The following is a 20,240-nucleotide window of genomic DNA, read 5'->3' as shown; positions in this document are numbered from 1 at the left end:
TCAGACTCACTCAGGAAGGTTTCCAAGGACTAAAAGGACCCTCTCAGTTCATCCCCCCTTCAATGCAGGCTTTGTAGTGCTCCCACTTCCAGGACAGGCAATATTCCTTCCTCCTCTGTCTTCCTCCAGCCTCAGGGCTGCAACAGAGCCAGGTTTGTTGGGTGGCACAAAGGGAGCACAGAGCATCTCCCCCAGATGCACAGCCAAGCACATCCCTCCTCCAGCTGCCCCTCCCACTGCCCTGTTCTGCCTCTCCGTGCTTCTGCCACCCTCAGCATAAAACAGCAATTTCACAGTCCCTGCCTAAATATCAGCTCAGTTTAGCCTGGCAGCCAGATCTGTGCTCTGCCCACACTCCTCTGGGCCCACCCTGGAGCATCCTCTGTGCTTCACAGGGACTCTGCCACCCCAATGTCACCCTGCTGCTCCCACCACGGGACAGGACAGGGAATGAGGGAGCAGAGAGCTGTGAACACTCATTTCCAGCAGTGCCAGAAGGATTTTGCAGAGTGAAATCACTTCCCTCCGTGAAACAGCTAAGAAGGCACCAGGACAGCATGGCTTTTCCAAGGAGTAAAAATTTAAAAAGCCATATTTTGAGAGGAAACTCCATGGTGCAGAGCCTCAGCAGGTTGCAAGGCTTTCCCAGCATCATCCCAGCAGCAAACTAAATTATCATGTCTGACATTTCCCCTGCCCCCCCAAAGGCCAAAATAATTCCTTTGCTCTGGATACAGATCAGTTGGCAAACAAGCTTTCAGACACAATTATTTTGCCCTGAGAGGATTCTGCAGCTGCTCCTCTTTTTCTTGAGATCAATACCTAAAGGATAATCCTGCAGATTATCCTACAGTTTGGCGCTGTTAGCTCAAGCTCCCTTGTTTGCTTTATTTCCTTTAAGAATTACAGCTCCTTCTGATTGGGGGGAGGGAAGTGTTTTTGTACTCTGTATTTCTACAAATGAGACCTGACATCATAAATTGTCTATAGTTGCTTGGAGAGGAATTTTGTTGACTTTTTACTTAAATTGAAACCTTTTCTGAGCACACACCGATTTCAGGTGGTGAGTCATTCCTTCCCAAAAGAGCAGCGCAAACAATAGCAACCATTTCAACAAAACCAGAACAGATTTACTTCCAAATCTAGCACCTATATTCTTTTAAATCAAATCTGTGGGAGTTTATTCTCATGCAAAGCCCCACAGGCCTAAGGCAGCAGAGATCAGAAATCTGTTTGGAGGGTTATTTTTATTTGTTTTGAACAGTTCTGAACATCTAGAATAGCAACTCTTGACTATTTGTGGCTTAAAAGTTTCCCAGGTGTAAACTTGAGGAGATGGAAGAATATCTCTGCTACTCTGGGACAGGATAAGATAGAATGCTCCTAAAATAAAGTTTTATCTCAGAACAACTGCTTTAGAATATTTGTTTTCTGTCCAATAGATCAAATTCATAAAGTTCCATAATATATCATCAAAAGCACCCTACCTGTGGGGTGAAGGAATCTTCAAAACCTGAGGGACTTCTGGAACTGTAGTGATGGGACAACGGGCAGTAGGGATCAAACTGGAAGAAAGTAGGTTTGAATTAGATATTAGGAAGGAATTCTCCCCTGTGAGGATGCTGAGGCCCTGACACAGGGTGCCCAGAGAAGCTGTGGCTGCCCCATCCCTGAAAGTGTCCAAGGCCAGGCTGGACAAGGCTTGGAGCAACCTGGGACAGTGGAAGGTGTCCCTGCCCATGGAACAAGATGAGTTTAATGTCCCCTCCAACCCAAACCATTCCATGATTTGAGGACTTCAAGAATCTCCCTGCACCTGACATGGACCCTGGGAGCTCCAGGACACTCTCCTGTTGAGGCTCCCGAGGCAGAGGAAGGTGACATTCTGCATGTGAGCTCCAGGTGAGCACACGTCCCCTCGGTGGCACAGCACCGCATCAGTGCGGGGTTCAGCTGGAGCTGAACCTCAAAATCTCCCCAAAACAGCAAACACCCCAAGGTACCTGCGGGTCTGACCTGCTGCCCTCCTCCTGCTCCTTTCACACCCATCCAGATCCTGCACAGGAGCGCTGGGAGCACCAAAAACCCTCAGGGAGGAGCGCTGGAGTCAAACCTCACCTTTCCTCAAGGTGATGCTCTGAAGCCTCAGCATCAGCTTCGACCTTTGAGACACCAAGGATTTCCAGCCGTGTTTTCCAGCTCCGCGCAAATTTGTGTTTGGAGCTCCCCGTGCAAAGCAAGAAAAGGGATCTTTGGGTGTGAAAGGGGCCCGGCAGATGAGGCGACACAACCCCACAAGGTGGCAGAGCTCCATCGCTCATGGCCCGAGCGCTGCGGGCTCGGGATGCTCCGCACCGGGGACACCCCTGCGGCACTGCTGATGGCACTGGGGTCCCCACCCGGCTGCCGAGCCTTCCCCAGCCCCCCTAAAGCGCCAATAATGGCGTTTAATAATGTAAATAATGATTTACAGGAGCAACAGCTCTCGGGGGTTTGGGCACAGGTGAACAGAACAGGAAAAACTCCAGTTTGTTGGGTTTTGTTTTGGTTTTTTTGGCTGCACTGGGGTTTCCAAGAGAGCTTTGCTGGGAGGTATTTGGAAGTTCCTAACCCACTCCAAGGAACTGTAAACTGGAAAAGAAAATGCAAACTCTCAAGCTGGGAAATGTTGCTTTTATAAATTATGACAGCAGTCCAGAAGTGAATGGGGGGAATAATTGGGATTTCAGGTTTTAAATTTTCTTTCTAAGCTGTTCAGAAATGGGAAATTTTTTCCTGTCTTCTCTGTACCTGCCCCACTCCAACTCAGTTAAACAACTGGCAATAAACTGGTCATAAATACATTTCAGCAGGAGACTAGGTTTCTAAGCTTCAGAACAATTATATTAAAAAAAAAAAGAAAAAAAATGAAAGGAGAAAGAGCAAGCAAGAAAAAAAAATAACCAGCATTATCTTGTCATAGTTCTTGATCAGTTGAGGAAGAACAAAAAAATAACTACAACTTCCAGCCCTGCTGTCACCCAGACTCGTGATTTTCCTCCCTGCAATCCATTTACTTGTAGGTGTTGAGTCTCCCTTAGCACAGCTCGGTTTGGAGCTGACTCTGGGTTTAAAGAACCAGCAGGACACGAACTTGGAGATTGGTCTGCAGAGGAGAGAAGTGAATCACAGCCAGTCCAGCAAATGGACAAATGGAAGGTTTCATGCTCTGAGTGGAAATCAGGGAGATGTGATTTTTAAAGAGAATGCTCTCTGAAGTGAGGGGAAGCTTCAGGAGGAATTTTTCACCAGAGGAAATCACTCTCAAAGAGAAGGGATAATTTGCTAAAGCAAAATGAAACCTTCTGTCACTCAAATACCCAAATCAGCAGCCTGACAAAAGAGTTACTGTAGCAACAGGTGGGAAAAAATGCCACAGAAAACTCAGATATTCCCCTACACCCCAATAAACCAAGGAATAACCAGTTCCTGAGTGAAAAACTGAGTGAAAAACCAGTGAGTGAGCATCACACAGATGTGCAGTGGCTCAGCCATTGTGGGTTTGTGCTGGGATGCTGCAGAGCCAGGGCAGAGCTCACAGTTTATTATTGCAAACTCTTCCTCTTCATCAGCCTGAGAAAAGCTGGAAAACCCTGACTGATTTGTGAAGAGTTTCTTTGCCTGCTTTCTAGGAGAAGGAGGAAGCCTTTGAGGAAGCTGCAGTGTGAGTTGTCCAGGAAAGGGAAAGAAAAAAGTTTCCAAAAAATCAAATTTATAATAGACAGATTTGGCCCATGAGGCCAAAGAAGTCCAAGTGCATTTGCTCCCAGCCCCAGTGCAGTGCATTCCCAAGGAGTTTTCCAAAAAATGATATTTCCAGCAGGACTGATCAGACTTTGAGCTGTGCAGTCAGGTGCAAAGCAGCCAAAATCAAATGTACTCCAAGAGCCGTGAACCTCAGCTTCCCTGGGCTGTCAGTGCCCAAGGGCTCCTCTCAGATCTGCACACTAGCTCCACTGTGAGAGAACAGACACAAAAATCCCGATTTTTACAGCCATGCCACACGGTGGCCCCTGCAATTCTGTTGGCTCCTGCCTTTCCTTTAATTACTTCTTCAGTTATTTGCAATAATTGTATTTCTGCTGGGGAAGAACCATCACTCTGGGGGTGTCTCGTGGCTGAGGAGGCTGATGCTGTCAGGACAAGCAGGAAGGGCTTTGCAGACCACAAACTCTGCAGGTGCCCCCAGCACCACAAGGACTTTGCTCCTGCACATCCTTCATCCTGAGCATCACCCCTCCCCCTGGAGCTCCAGATCCCAAAAGATGGGCTTCAATAAGGGCATGTTTGCTGCTGGTCAGTGAAAGTAAAACAGAACAACCTCTGCAAACATCACACCTCTCCTCAGAGACCCCAGACAAACCAAACAGAGCTCTGCCTTTTCATAAAAGGCCAGTCCAGGAGCTCATTACTGGCTCCACAGATGCCTCTGTCATCCCATTTGTGGGTATTTTTATCTTGCCAAGGAGCCAGAACTTTCCTGTGAGCCCCATTCTGTGCTGTCTGCTCTGAAGGGCTCATCCATCCCTCACTTGCCTTGTTTCATATATTGCTTTTATGCTTTTTCCTTAACAAAGCAGCTTTTAATTCTGATTCTGGTGCTTTCAGTTCTCAGAAACAGCACAAAAAGGACATTACAGTCCACTCAGGTTTATGTAAACACATCCTTTTTATTAACCTTCATCATGACTGTCTGAACTGAAATGCTAATATTTGGCAAAAAAAGCAGTGGAAATGGTTCAGGCAGCTCTTTTAGGTGGGTCAGTAGTAAAGTGCTTAATTAAGGGAAGAGTTGTTTCATGGCTGAAAATATTCTCTTTGGTGACTGGTTTTCTTCTTCCAGGTCTTTCTGCTTGCTCCAACAATCCCCCTATAATCCTATAGACTGGCAAAACCCCATCAGCACCCATTAAATAGTGTTTCACTTCTCCCCTTTCTCTGCATCACTTTATGGAGTTATAAAAAAAAATAAATCCCCTCCCTCCAAAAATTTTTTCTCTTTTTCCAAAACTATCACTTCCAGCCTGTGATTCTGGCTAATTTATAACACACCAGTGCAAAATAACATTGAATTATAGGGAAGCTTTGATACCATTAGTGTTTGGAGGAATTAATGGGAGTAGACTCTTAAATATGATTATTTTCCTCTGTCTTTCCTTAGGGTGCTGATCACTAGAGCACAAGTGCCACGTGCATTAATTAATTGAAACAACACATTTACATGATTAGGGATTAACTCCTGTGCTCCTCCATTGACTAATTAGTGTATCTATAGATCTATTTAGAAAGAAAATACCTTGGGGAAGGCAGGAGCCTTCAGAGTTTATTTCATATAAAGTGGCTGTCAAATTCATGGATTAGAAAAATGTTCGCTTCTCCCTTCCCTCCCCTGGCACCTCATATTTGCTTCTTTTATTTCTCTTAACTCCCATGTGGCATCTGCCACAAGTTTTACCAAGAAAACCCTGCTGAGGTTTTCTTCCCTCGTTTTGGTCCCAAGTTTCCTGTTGGTTGTCATCCTCGGGCTGCTCATGGGCTCCAACCATCAACACGCTCTGCTGGAAAAGGATATTTGACTCTGTGGATTTCAGCCTGATGGATTAATCAACTTTCCTTTCTCCTCCAGCTCTCTGTGCTCAGGAACTCTCACATTTCACCCCTAGGATGACCAGTCCCTGATTAATTTTCTTTTTCATGTTGTAGGACACAGGATCAGAAAAGAAGAGGAAAAGCTGCCCAGCTCAGGAAGCAACACAGGGCTCTGTGTCTGTAGCTACAGCCTCTAAAATGCTCCATCCCTGACAGAAAATTGCACACAATATTGACTTTTAACACCAACTAATCCTTTAAAATTTACCTGATTGCACAATAACTTCCCACCACTGCTCAGAGAAGAAGTTTTGCCCTCCCTGTTCTCCAGAGAGGCTTTTAGGGACCTTTCTGATGGCTTAAATGCAGCACTTCAAAGTACATGAAGCAGTAAAAAAAAAATAACACCCTTCTGTCCCTAGAGCCTCACTCGTGTTCATATAAAGGAATCTTGACCAAAATCTTGACAAAATAACCACTTTCACCATCACCTCAGGCCAGAAGCAGCTCTCCAGGGCTGGCTGGGTAGGAGGCTGAGGAGGGGCAGGGAGAGTGAATTCATTAATTACCTGTACCTAATCAGAGCTTTTTTCTTTCCCCAGCTCCAATAGCAGAGCTTCCTCTGCTCATGGCAGGCTGAGGAGGAGGCTGAGTCCCCTCCTCCTGCTGAGCTGTCCTGTGGCTGAACACAGAGAACTTTGGCAATAAATCTCCTCTCCTTTACCCCTTTATGGGGCTTTTGAAGTGGAGGGAAATCCTTGCTGGGGTTTTCTCTGCAGCATAAATATATAATATATTCATATTATCCCTTTAGATCTTCATTCTGCATATCCTCATTAACACACCCACATAAAGACCGCTACATCCACATACTTAATTTATGTTGTATCGCCACAAATCCTGTGTTTTAACATCTGGACATGTGCAGATGTTACGCCTCGGCTTCACAGATGCAGAAAGGACCAGGACTGGATTTCTGTATCTAATCCCAGGCGGTCTGGGGAGCAAAACCACCTCCCATTGCTGAAATGTGCCCTCAGTGGGAAATTTAAACAGAAAGAGAAACCCCAGCCCTGTCTTTGGTTTTGTTGGAAATCTTCTTGGAGGAGCTTCCATGGGAAACATCGTGCTGCTGCAGAGCTGACACTGCAGCCACTCTCACTGCAGCTCCCCCTCAGCATCAGGGAAATGACATTTCATGCACCAGCATCAACCAAGGTGTGACAGACCCCCCAAACCTGCTGGCTGTCCATGGGGTTTAAGATGCTCTCTCCCAGGACCTCATTCCAGCTCTCCAAGCAGCGAGGCAGAGCCTCGTTATCTCTCTGCTTGGCACCAGCCATGGTGGGGAATGTGTTTCTGGAATGTCTGTGCCCCTCTCAGCCTGGGAACGAGCTCTGCCACGGAGGCTCAGCAGCAAACATTATATTTTAGTGATTCACACGGTTTATTGAAGGCTCGCTTTGGAAACCCGGGAAAAGCACAGGGCTCACTGCTGTGAGAAATGCTTTATTCCAACCAAAAAGAAATTCGACAATTATAACGAAATTAAATCCCAGAGGAGCTTTTCCATTTGCTCCTGCTCGGTGACCCCTGCCTATCACCTTTAGATGTCTGAATGTACAGCAGGTACCGACAATAACAGGTTTACAACCTGGTAATGCACAGACCAAAGTTCCCACACTGCAAATTGCCTTCAGGAGAAGCAATATGTGCCCCCACAGCTCTAGAGAAGCTATAAAGCAAGATATTTCACTTTTTTTTTTTTTTTTTTGGTCATTTCTGTAATGTCTTGAGTTCCTTCAGTTTCTGAAATAAAGAATTCCTGAAAAAAATATACTGTGCCTACATAAGTACATGTTGGCTTTTAGGCTCAAATTCCAGTTTTCTGCTCTCCAGCACCACTCATACCCAAAACTATTTTTCTATTTTATTCACACTAACTCCCACAAAGACAACATGAATTAAAACAAGCCAAATGGTTCTTTATCTTTTCTTAAACTCATTTTGAATTTTAATCTCCACTAAATAAGCTTTGATGGATGAAATAATGTAAAACAATGCTTTGACTCAAAGAGACAAAGAAATCATGCAATTTAACATCAAATTTATAATTCCCTCCTCTTGATTTTGACAGGTTTTTGAGCGAGTACCACATTAGCTTACAATCAGGAGGTTCAAGAAGCTCACTGGAATTTTTTTCCCCTGTATACAGAAAGGAAAAGGAGGATAAATAAATCCACTTGGCACTCCATTAGCAGCTGGTTCTTCACTTCACTTTAATGAGAGGAGCTGTTGGTGAGGAACTCTGCTAAAAATCTGTCCCTGCAAGCCCAAAGCCACCGGTGTGTTTGCGGTGACACCACCAATGGAGCTGGTCTTTGGTGTGTGGAGAGGGCTCCCACATCACCTAACAGGCAATAAATATTTCCCTGTCAAAAAATGAGCACTGGGACTAAAATTAGTTGGCTGGAGGGCAGAGGCAGTTAAAGAAAACAGCGTTAACAGGTGCGATTCAGGGCACGAAACGCGGCCCTCGGGAGTTCTCCTGGTGAGGCTGGACACGGCTGGAAGGTGGGCAAGTCGCAGATGAAGTTGGAACTAAATTATCTTTGTGCCCCTTCCGACACAAACACTTCTAGCATTGTGTAAGGAAGGGGGAAATGCAGCAGCCAAGGAGGCCCAGGCCGCTCTCTCAGCTCCGTGTTGCTCCTGTGAGGCTGGGAAAACACTGAGCTGGAAAGATGAAGATGGATAAGCAAGAGAAGCAAAACAGGAGGTGATGGGAGGAGGAGCTGCGAGCAGGCTGTGGTTCCCCTGCAGCTGTCTCCTGATGCTGTTTCCTTCCCTGTGCCAGGAGTGCTGCAGGTTCCAAGCTGGGAACCCATCTGCCCATTTTTGTTAGCAAAAGGCTCGGTATAATTCACTAACTGCAGTCATTTGGGAGTTGTCTTCAAACTGAGCGTATGGAGAAACACTTTTGTCAGGTTCCTTTGAGGCTCTTTTTCTTTTTTTTGAAAACTAAAAGAAAAGTGCAGCCATTTAAAGATTGAAAGAGACTCCATAATCCACAGTAAACGCTGGAGAGTCTCACAAAATTAGCCCACACATTTCTTAACCTAATCTAAAAGCACAGCTCCCACTTGACAGACTTTGAAATCTTTCATAACATTTGCAATGTTCTCAGCTTCAGCTTTGAAGCTCTCCCCAAAGACTGGGTTTTCCCATCTCTGCATGGATTTATCATCACCTGCCAACATCTGTTCAGATCCTGAACTATTTGGGGAGTTTGGTGCTTTGAAGTGACAACGCATCAAAGCCACAACACAATCGACGCCGCCCCCACATCTCCCCCAGTCAAATATTGACGTGCCAGGAGGTCCCACTTCCAGCTTGCTCTAATAACACCTTCTTGCTGCACACAGAGGAAGTTTTGTCTGCTCCTATTCCTTCCTGGGATTTGGTGGGATTAAGAATACTGCAAGAGTTATAAATGCTTCTGAGTTATAAATGCTTCTGCCCTTCTTACTGGGTGTGACGCCTCCGTGAGTTCTCCTGCCTGAATCTGTCTGATACAGAAAATGTTCCCTCACATTAAACAAAGCTGGTGCTCTGGTAATTAAATTTCTTGAGCTAGGACAATGAGACTCCCCTGGGAATTGCCATCTTCCTCACCTGCTTCCAAGACACCAGCAGGTTTTCAGCACTGCCAGATATTGGAAGACAAAGCCTGAGCAGTGTTTTGCTCTCACCCTTCCTCCCATAGGGAAAGCCCAGCCTGGGCTTTGCTTGTTTTACCCCACCCAACCCAAGCTCTCACCTCAGGGAACACCTCACCCCACCCCACTGCACCCACAGGGACACTAAATCCCCCTTCCTCAACACAACTCTAAGATAAAACTTTTCCAGAACAGCCAAACTGCCAGGAGAGAGGGAGGGAACAACCCAAAGGGAAGCATTTTTGCAGGACAGGTTTCCCAGCTGTTTGCACCTGGATGCAGTCACACACACACAGCAGCTGCAGAAAAGCACATCACAGCCAGGCTGGCACATGGAAACAGCAAATTCCCCAAGTGGAGCAGCTCTGAGTAGCCAGCAAATAGCGAAGAGCAAAATTGGAGGCTGGAGCTAAATAGCCTGGGCTGTGCTAGTGGGAAGAGGAAGCAGGTGGCTCTCAGCAGTTGCAGGGCTGCAATTTAGGGGATTTCAAAACAAAGATTAAAGTGCTCCACTTCTTTGGTGAGTTCATGTTATCCTTGTGCTTTTCAGCAAGGACTTTGTGTCCATGGGGAGAGCATTGTATTTTATAGAAGCTTAGTTTGATTTACTGGGCACACAGGTGGAGCAGCATTTGCTTTTGCAGCTGTAATTTATGATGACTTACAAAGAAGAATAATGTTTCTGTACTTCATGATGAAGGGCTTAGTGTTGTTTTCACTCTTATTTGTACAAAATAGTTTAAAGTGGTGCTGGGTTTGAACAGTTGAACGTAGAAGCTGGTGTGAAGATCTAAGCACAGAGCCACACACTCCCCTTGGCTCTCCCTGGGCAGTGAAATGGGCTCATATTAATTCTCAAATAAAGCACCATTATTACATTTTTTCCTACCTAGCAAGTACCATTTTACAAATGTACACAACATTTCCTGCTGGATTTTTGTGTCCCAATCCCTGCATTAATTGAACTGTCAGGACCATCCTCCCCACTCAAATTTTAACCAGACTTTTGGGCTTCCCTTGTGAGACAAGATGAGTTGTGGAGAAGATGCCAAACACTTTCCAGCCCCAGCAGCTCAGCTGCAGAATAAATCTGGTAGAAGGGAAAGCTATCAGGATTCTGAGGTGTGTTTGGGGCCAGCTTGGGGTGAGCTGAGTCCACATGACAGCCTGAAATTGTCTGTTCCTCTTACACATCCATGGGATAATATCCTACAGCGTCTTGGCCTGGGAATGAGCTCAGGATGCATCACCCAGAAGCAAAGGTGAGGTGGTGATGTCCTGCTTCATCACCATGCCCCCTCCATGGCAGTCAGCTTTCAGGAGGGGAGATGTTCAGTAGAATCAATCCCTGTTCTCCCTGCTCTGATCCCAGTTATCACCATGCAAACCCAGGCAGCGTTAGCACGTCACCAGTGCCCCTTGCAGGGGATGTGTGCTAATTAGCAATGCAGGGCTGTGCCAGCATTTATCTCCTTGGAAAGCTTGGACAAGCAGAGCTCGGCCTCTCGGGAGCTCAGCAAAGGCAAAGCTCACCAGAGACCTTGAGAGCAGCAGCTGGAGAAGGGCAGGATGGGAGGAGGAAAAGGAGGATGAGCTGTGACAGCGATCCAGGGGGAACACAGCTCATCCTTCCAGCAGGAGTGATGGAGCATGGCAGGGTTCTCCAGGGCCACCAGGAGCTCTCCTGTGATGGACTCCTTAGATGGAAACCCCAGCCCTGAGCTCGAACACAAAGCCAGGGAAGTCACCTGCAATGGATGTTCCTAACTCACCCTCACCTCGAGAGTCTCCTCCTCTAACCAAAAATGTTTGAAATGAAATAATGATCATCCAGATGATGTTTTTGCCACTTCTTGCTGTAGCCTGACACTGGTGCAATGGCACTGCTGGTCTGCAGAGAGCTCCACGCTGGGCACAGCCCAAGAGCAGCTGTTTGCCCTGGCAGAGGAAAGGGAGAGAAAAAATTAATGAGCTTCTTTTTAATTCAAACAATTGCTCTGACCAATTTTTAAAAAGTATAGCTATAAATAACCAGTTCCCTCCCAAAAAGTCTGTTCAAAATGATATTTTGCTCCCTAATACCACAATTAGATGTGATAGTAGAGAAATCTTTTCTTCTTTACAAAAATAATTTTATTTGAGACAATCCTGCCTTGCAAAATAGTTGAATGGTGATAGAAAAGGCATTTTCATTAACAAGTTCAGCTGTTCCACCCCACTGCGCTGACGAGCTCTTATCAAATGGCATTCATGAGCATTCCCTGGTAGGAATTGTTTGTAGAATCCTCTCCCTGCATTTTCAAAGTCCTTGCAGCTGGATTTTTATCCTGGTTTCTAAAGGAGAAGAGGTTTCTGCAACTGTGCTGGTTGATCTGGGTGTTTCTCATGTTCAGTTCATTACCAGTGTTTAAAATCACTCAGCTTTGAGGGGAAGGGTGGGTGGGAGAAAGCCAGGAAGGGTCTGAAATTGAACTTTTGTGAAAAGTATGGCCTAAGTAAATGAAACAACCAAAAACTGCATTTTCTGGTGGCAATGTCCTGCTGGCCAGTCTGCTGCTGGTGGACCAGTCTGCATCCATGCAGCTGGAAAACATCCCTCCCTCTGCCCTGTCTTGTCTGGACAGGATGGCCAAGGGGCAGGATATGGGATCAGAATTACTGAAATCAAAGAGAACAGATGTGAGATAAAGGATACAAACCCATGGGACATAAAAACTCATTAGTCCTGCTGCTGTATGAGATGCTACAGAACAAACCCCCGGAAAGCAGAGCTGGGTAATGGGAGCAGGATGCTGTAAAACATGAATCACAGCCTCCAAATGAGAGAGGGGAAGGCAGGACCACACTCTTCTAATATTCTTTCCTGACAGCAGCAGGAATACTTCGGGGAAAGATTCAAGGAGCTCTTGTACTTGGAGCTCTGCAAAACACTACAGAGCTCTTCAGGGGCAATGTTAAACAAAATTGCTGTTGTAAAAAAACCCCAGAATATAAGTACAGGAGTTCTGATTGGAACCAGGTCTGATTGCAGAACACGTGAGTTTGGGAATGGGGAGGAGGGGACAGGGAGTCCAGAGGTGCATTTCCCAAGGGACCCTCCCCTGACCAGTCCTGAGCTCCTCCATGAGCAGCTCTGTTTAAACCATGCTGTGCCACAGCTGAAAACAGGCGGGTTTAAAAATTTCAGATTGATAGATTAAAAGCCATCATCTTGCCCAAAAGTGTGTCTTATAAAACAAAATGTTCCACTTGACCACTTCTTAAAAGACAGGCAACTGTACCCTGAACTCACCTCTGGAGCTTGCCTAACCCATGCCAGGTGGGTGTCAGGCATTGGGAAGGCTTCCCCAGGGATAAGGGCACTGGAGCCAGTTGTGTGGGGAAAAGTTGAGTCTCCAAGTTTATGAGATTTGTGTAAACAGGAATGGAAATGATAGATCAGCTAAAGATGGACAGAGGAACAGATTTCTGTGGCATCCTGATGCCCTCTCCCACCCCCATTTTCCACGACTGGAACTGTCTTAATATGTAAGAGCAATGGAGGGATTTCAGGATAAAATCCTGGCCCTGTTAAGTTCAGGGTGTTTTGTGATTAATCCAACTGGCTTCAGCTCAGTGACATTTTGCCAAGCTGTGCTTAGATTTGTCCAGTGGGGCTTCAATTTCAGGAGAACCCCTGATAGCCAACATCCCCAGGGAACACTGGGCTGTGTTAGGAAGCAAAGGGAAGCAGGCTCTGATCCCATAGATTGGTGTCTTCACCCAAGCAGTGCTCAGAGAGCCTGGAGTCTGGTTATTCTTTCTTTTGTTGCTTGCTTAGGTTTGCTCTTGCAGTCCTACAGAGTCCCTTTTGTCTCCAGTTCCCTGCACTGCAGGAAACAAAGGGAAGAGCTGCTGCTCTCACAGTTTGGAGTCTTTCCTCCACTGCAGCCTCAGTGTCAGGATCAGATAAAAGACAAAGGCAGAAGAATTTATGGGAGCATTATCAGCTACCTTTGAAAATAAATCAAAGGATGGGACTGTGGAAATGACGTTTGATGACATGGAATTTTGGGAAGGGAGTTTTTTCAAGCCCAGTTGTTTGAATCCTCCATGAAATTCCCTAATGCATTGTTGTGCCTCAGAAATTGGTGGTAATTTGATTCCACTTGCTCTTTTCCTCATCTCCTCAGATCCATTTCTTCCCTCTCAGTTCACTGCTCTGTTTCTAGGGCTCACTGGGATGTAACCAAGGCTCTAAGGCTGAACAAACAAAGCCTAAAATAGGACAGTGATTTTACAAAACCAAACACCCAAAGGCCATGTCAAGGCCCAGCTGGCTTCAACACACTGCAAACAGCTGGCTAATGACAGGAGCAGCACCCAGGAATCCACACTTGAAGTAGAAAGGCCCTGATTTCCTTAAGAACTTGCTCAGCTCTAGGTGTTGCTGGTGGCAGTAAGTTCTTCACATTGTTTGTGTCCAAGAACAGAATCCAGAGCTCCACCTTCAACCCCCTGTTCTTAGCAAAGACAAATGGGAGCCAGTGGGGCTCCAACAGAGAGTGAACAGCTCACGTTTGTGGATCAATTCACATGGGGAATCAGACAAGGATGAGCCATGGGCTCCCTTGACTGTTAAACAAAAGTCATTTACCCTGAGAGCTGCTATCTTCACCAGGCCAGCACCAGGGTCCTTTTAGGCTCACACTCAAGCAGCCCTACACTGACAGCCAGCCAGAGTCTGCCGGCTCTACGGGACATGAAATGTTCTCAGCTGGAGACATCAGCCTCTGGACCTGCCCCCCCAAATGCATCCCTGTTTCTTGGGGAGAGAAGCCATGCTAAACCTAAGCCATGCTGTGGGTTGTATTCTGGAAGGAATCTCTGCAGGAAGCTGGGAGGCCTGGCTGCCCATCAGCTGCACCTCAGCAGAGTTTGTTCAGGGGTATTTCCAGTGAGGATGCTCTGGAGGTTCTCCTCCAAGGAGCACAGCACCCTCTCCCCTCCCATAGCTGCCTCAGCAGGAATGCACAACAACAGCATTTACCCTTTGCTTGCTCCAGAGAAATTTCATTTACTGAATTCACCCTCCTTGTTTTGTTCATTAAATTGTCTTTTCTTATTTCCAGTGATGAGGCTGTTTGGATGGCACTCATGGATGTGTGCAGAGATTTGAAATGTACCCACTTCAAACCCTGCTCATGAGAAGAGTGGGTAGTTAGGCTCAGACACAGTATGAAAAATAATATGCCAGGCCCAAATGTCAAATATAATCATGGGTGATATTAACCTCCCCAGTGAAAGGAATACATCCCTTTATGAAATAACCTGGCTTTAATGTTCAAGATTGCTACAACAGATTAAAAGGCAGCCCCTGATAAGTTGCCTACACTAAAAGCATCATGGAAATTTTTACCTCACTTAAGTGATTCACACTATTAATACATAGAGTTTTCTAAGCTATAGTTTTATCAAAGTTGAGCAGTGTGAATAAGTGAGAGGTTTGTTCCATTTCTTTTCTGAATAAGAAAAGAAAACAGATGCATTTATGTCCAGTGAAGAAGTAAAATTGTTTCTGAGAAATAGAAGTTGACACTTGAGCAAAATTCATTCTGTGCTGGATAGAGGGAAAGGGAGAGAGAGCATGGCTGTTGTTCTGCCCTTTTTCTGAAGAAACCCCTAAACCTAGGTGACAGGATTTTAATATTCAGAAGCTGAACTGAAGCTGTGCTGGTGCTTACCCAGGCCAGGCTTCAAATCTGGTAGGTGATGGTGGTGGAGGAGGCACTTCAGAGCCCCACTTCTGCAAGTGTGGAATGTAAAATGTGGTCACCTGCAGGCTGTAAGAACTCCTTGCATGAGATAAGAACAAAACTGTCATCAAAACCCCAAACCAGACACACACTCATCCTTCTTCACACAGACAAAAGGGCAAAGGAAAGGAAAGCAGATGTAACAAATAATCAATAATCTTACTCTGGGTTTTGAAGCCAGCAAGTGCTAATTCCTAATGTAATGGTAACCAAGATGATGTGTGAATGCTTACAAGAGAGGTTAAGTGGTTCAGGGGGATGGAGATGCACCCACCCACACCTGCACACCATCACCCACAGCTTCCAAACCTTCTGAGATTTAGAAATATCAGACTTCCTTTCAATTACAGCCTCTCATAACCCATTTCAGCGGCAAGCCTGAGGCTGGCTCTAAGAGCTAAACCATCTTGTTTAATCTGCTTGTCAACCTTCCAGATTTAATGCTGCCAGAGCTGCACCTTCAGTCTACAAAAACATCAAGCAGCTGCTCCTGTTCCCTTAGAGGCTCTTTAATATCCAGGGCTGTTATCCCTTCAGAAGTGGTACAGTGTGAGCCCAGAAATCCCCTGCCAGTGCCTCTGCAATCTCAGAATGCAGCTGCCTCAAAGCACCTTTCCAAATGGACGTGGACAGTGAAGATATTACACCTCACCCACGGATTCGATGGCTCTTGTGAGGTGTTCACAGCGCTGTCAAGCCTGCATCCAGCCCCTCTCGGGAGAGGAGAGCCCAAAAGCACTTTCTCAGTGCCAAAATGAGAAGGAAAAGATGCAGCTCTCTGTGCCACTCTGTGTCAGGTTTCTCACTGCTTTGACAGGGCACCACTTGCCCAGATGGGTTTGAATCCGGCTGTGGAGCATCACTTTTGCAGCCACTCCTATTTCCAGTCCCCCATGGGACTTGAAAAACTGGGGACTCAAAGTGACAGAAGACAAAGTTTCTGGGAAAGAAATCCCAGTATCCATAGCTGTATATGCACAAGCAGGTGCTGCAGGTGCAGCCATGGAATGTTGGAAGGGACATTAAAGATCAATGAGGGGATGCATGGAGGGTTTGCTGGTTTTGTACTGAGAGGCAAAAGGGTTTCAGAAATTGTCTCCCTTCATCCCCCTGGCCAGGCTCCATCCAACAGCTCCCTGCCACATGTGATGGGGCTCATGCCACTGCTTGCAAGACTTCACTAGAGCTTTGGGGAGAGGGGCTGGCTCTGTCACAAACTCAGGAAAATATTTGTTACATCAGTGAGTCCCATTTCTCCTGACTGCATTAATGCCTCACCACTCCCAAAGAAATCTTTGTTACCCAAATCCCAGTGATCCCTCCCCTACTGAGAGCCCAACACACAGTGGCAGTGAGGAGGTTGCAGGGATAGAGCCACAGAGCTGCCCCAGCCTCTCTTCACAACTAATTCCACCCCAGGTAATGAGCTCTTCAGTCTTATATTCTATAGATTTAACCAGGAAAAGAAAAATCTTTGACCAGCTCCCAACAACTCCTCAGTCTGAATGAAAATTGTTGCCTTTTGGAAGTGTGAGTTATGGAGGAGAGGGACAAAGCAGTGCTGTGCATCCCCAACGTGCCTGGTGAGGGACCCACTCTTTAAAACTTGATTCTGAGACAAATAAAGGTCAAACCATTATGGGATTTGTAGCCACAACACTACATTTGTCTTTATTCCTCTGCTTTGCAGAAAGCTCTTGATATACCCAGAAAATAAGGGTCCCAGTGCACCAAAGTGATTTTGAGCAGTAATAGTCTGAAAAACCCTCATGAAACATTATCACTCATTAATATCACAGGACAGAAAAGGCTGGGCTGGGGGAAAGAGCTGGAACCTCTTTGGTTCTTCTTTCCCTGAACTGGATGAGTAAACCAGAAGCACTCAGGGTGAACCCACAGATGAGCAACAAAAAAAAAAATTCCTTTCTTTGTATTTAAGTGAAAAAACATAAAGGTCTGGCAGAGGCTGCTCCAAGCTGAAAAAGATTTACTCGTCTCCTCTCTCTGCCTGTAAATGCACCCAGCACTTTTCAAGCAGAATTTCACCATTTCAGTTTCTGCAGGAAAGGCCTTAAAGTGATCAAACAAACACGAGAGCTCTCAGCACCCTCTCTCCTTCTTGTCTGCAGCAAAAATCATATTTGCATTTTTTGTATAGACTGTTGTTGTTAAATTGAAATTCAGAGATGCAAAATTGGATCCTGCTGAGTTCTGATGACATTTTTTTTCTTGTATCTGAATTTTTGATGGTCAAAGGTATTGAGAAAGACTCACACTGACTTCAGCAATGAGAGCTGGACCCTGCATTGGCATGCTGGGAAAGGGGTGGGAAGAGCTGCCAGTTCAGCAGTTATCCCAGTTTTCAGCCTGGAAAATGAAAAAAAAACAATTTTCAGGTAAGTTTCTGCCTGTCATTTTGGGGTCCATCCCACTTTTTCATGCTTTTATTTTATAAAGACAGAACATGCTGAGGCTTAACATGTACTATATGGGAGCCACGTGTCAATACCATTAATAACCAGACATTACAAATTCAAAATGAGCCATATGGAGGCCTCCCCTTCTCTGTTTTTATTCTCTTTAAAAGTCCCTGGCATGTGTGCCCTGGGGACCACAAAACACAATAAAACATCTCCTGTAGCTAATTCATACTAACTGTCATCATTAGGCATTTAACAGGCAATGTCAAGACAATGTCTGTGCAGCTGGAAGTGTCTCCACTTGCTGTCTTTCTTAATCAAGAATTAACTCATCTTTCTTCTCACAAGAGAACATGAGCTTTCTCCTTTCCCTCTTTCCAGGCCATTTGTCATCAAGGATTAGTCCAGATTTATGGCACAGTTTTGCCAGGGCAGGCAGGGTTAGTGGGTTATTTTTCCTAAAGAACAGTGCTGGCAGGTCCCTACCCTCTCTCAGTTCTTTGGAAATGCTCACATTTCCCTGGTTTGTATTGGTGGAACTCGAGTGACCTGGTAAACGCAGCCCTCCAAGCTGTGCAAGCACAGAAAAGTGGGACAGAGTCTGCAGCAGTTATAGAAAAAATACAGGGATGACAGTTCCAACTTTCAAATTATTTACCAGAAAGTAGGTCTGCTCCTGGCTTTCTCAGGAATTATTTTCCCTCCCACAAACAAACATCCCTAGCCCACTCCTCAGAGCATTGATTAAACCAGCACTGGGTATTACATAAATAGGAATTATTGAATTAATGACAAGACTATAGTAAGGTGTAAAATTCCTCTACCAAGACAACCCATTAAAGAGAAGGATTCCATTTTTCATCCTAAAGATCTCATGGGAAGGGTCATGAATAGATTCATATTTGCTCCTTCCATTCTGAGCCAAGAAATACAGAAACACCTCCACATGGGAAGGCAGCACTTCTGCAGAAAGCAAACCAAACTTCTTCCTGGCTCAGCTCTAGAGAGCTGGGAAATACACTGATCAAACACCCAAAAGGCAGACAGCAGTTTGCACCTCCCTTTTGGTCTGTACAAAAGATAACAGATATTTTTTGTGGGTGGTTTGTATCTTTCACTTTTTAATTCTCAGGAGAGGAAGGAGTCCTCTTGCTCAGAGATAAAAAGGAATGTGCTGGAGTCATTTGGGAAGTGTGAAGAAGAGCAGGGTTCTCAGATCATGACAGTATTTTACTTTTGATCCAAAACATCTTAAGGAACAACATTAAACCCCTGTCTTGGGTCCATCCCTGCTATGGCTGGAGGGATCTTCCTATGGCTTTCCTTGACTTTTGGCAATTTATTCAAAAATAATTCAGAGTAAGTAAAACCTCAGGTAGCCTCAGGTTAGCACAGAGAAGAAATCCTAATGTAAGTGAAGGTGTGAACTCTGATGGTGTTTCCTGCTCCCCTCCTACCTCTGGGAAACTGAGGGCAAACCATCTCCTGACCTTAGGATGTCCAGGAGAGGGATTTGACCCTTCTCCAGCACCATCCCAGTGAGCTTGTAAAACACATAAAAGCAATGATGTTGATCCTCCAAAGTCAGTGATTTTATCAGTCCTCTCACTTAAGAAATGATCGATTTTCTCATATTACCAGGATAAAACCTAGCCTGTAATATGTAGGTCATGAACTCATCTTTCTCCACCTTCCTTGTCTCTGGGCACAGTACAACCAGAATTAATGGCAATAATAATAAACTCCTTTGGAGTTTAATGATTATTCATTAGCAGGAGTACATCAGTTCTGCAGTCTCCTCTCCCCTCGGATGCCTGACACTCTGGGATGCTCTGCTTACATTCGAGAGAAACAATCAATGAGCACCGTGCAGTCCTGGCTTTTGGGGCTGTTAGTGTCTCCATTACTGTTAGGCACAGTCCCCTTGGCTTCAGCTGAATCTGTGTGCCAAAAGAAAAGCCCACACAATCAAACAAATCCTTAAAGGTAAGGACATCACCAGACTGCATCTCCTGGAGCAGCGATGTCCTGGGACAGCAGAAATGCGCTGGTGACAAGAGGGGCATGTCCCTCACCACCTTCATCTTCCAGCACACACACGAAGCTGAGAAGCCATGTCCCTACCCTAAAACCTTCCCAGGACCCTGGGAGATCAGACTGGGGCAAGAACAGGGCTGAGAAGTCACCACACCACTGCAAGGTCCATCCTCCACCATCCAGCGACTTGGGCAAGGACCAGAGTGAGGGCTGAGACCTCAGGAGGTGGGGAGAAGAGCTCCAACAACTTCAGCAGGACTAATATTTCACTGGGAGGGACTTGAACAGCCTGTGGCCCTGTGACTCAAGTGTTTCATCAAGGCCTGAAGCTCATCCTCTGAGCAGAACATCTCACCTGATTCCAAAGCTTTCCTGGCATTTCCATTGGGCTGCACACCAAGGCAGGGAGAGCATCCTGCTGTTGGAGGGCTCCAAGCTCTCTCTCTTCTCTCTTTTTGGCCTCTGAACATAATTCATCCAAGCTTTTATGAGGCAATTCACATCCAGATTTTATTAGAAGTGGAAGGCCCTTTTATTTCCTCAGTGTATTCAGCACACAGAACTGGAGCTCTGGTTAATTTTATTTCTGTGCTTTCTCTGTTTTAATAATTATCTCCCCAGTTCCATTCAGCTCTGAAAAG

Source organism: Pseudopodoces humilis, chromosome 19 (assembly GCF_049639895.1).
Source record: "Pseudopodoces humilis isolate 2021_Gansu_Grassland_sample_001 chromosome 19, ASM4963989v1, whole genome shotgun sequence".
In the NCBI taxonomy this organism is placed as follows: domain Eukaryota; kingdom Metazoa; phylum Chordata; class Aves; order Passeriformes; family Paridae; genus Pseudopodoces; species Pseudopodoces humilis.
This window is presented reverse-complemented; position numbering follows the sequence as displayed.